The following is a 796-nucleotide window of genomic DNA, read 5'->3' as shown; positions in this document are numbered from 1 at the left end:
GTTGTTTGATGGAGTGATGCCATTTTACTCTAGTATATTTTTTGTTTAATTGTTGATACCTCACACTAGTCTTGATAAACTTAGTTTGATTTTTCATGTGATTAATGAGCTTTATAAGGGGTCATTGTTACCCTTAGAGTACTCAGTCGTAATTCTTATTGTTATGAGAGTTCAGGTGTCTGGCTGAAGTGAGGTATATTTTTGAAATTGTGATTAGTTGTGTAATAACCAGGTACTGTAATTGGAAGCATCATGAATATATATATATATATATATATATATATATATATATATATATATATATATATATATATATATATATATATATATATGTATGTATGTATGTATGTATAATATATATGTGTGCATATATATATATATATATATATATATATATATATATATATATATATATATATATATATATATATATATACACATATATATGTGTATATATATATACTGTATACATGATTTTTTTCCCAAGGGGGCACATGTCCCAGTGGCCTATCCCCTGGATCCGCTAGTCTTTGACATGAGAAATACCTCAGAGTCCAACAAATACTCAGAAAGAAACTTGGCAAACAGAAATTTTTTTGTCAAGGAAATGGGAAAGGATGTTACCTACTAAGTCTTCTCCTGTCGGAAGGTCTCTTGATATCATGTGCAGTTCATCGTAAGAATCCATTTGCGAAGCACTTTAAAATCTTACGACATGTACAATTTTGTTCAGTGTAGTACTGCTTGTTTTCCTACAGTAAGTTTAGCGAATTAGAGGAAAAAATAAAATGCGTGA

Source organism: Macrobrachium rosenbergii, chromosome 41 (genome assembly GCF_040412425.1).
Source record: "Macrobrachium rosenbergii isolate ZJJX-2024 chromosome 41, ASM4041242v1, whole genome shotgun sequence".
NCBI lineage: Eukaryota > Metazoa > Arthropoda > Malacostraca > Decapoda > Palaemonidae > Macrobrachium > Macrobrachium rosenbergii.
The sequence above is the reverse complement of the archived record's forward strand: the minus strand, read 5'-3'. Positions refer to the sequence as shown.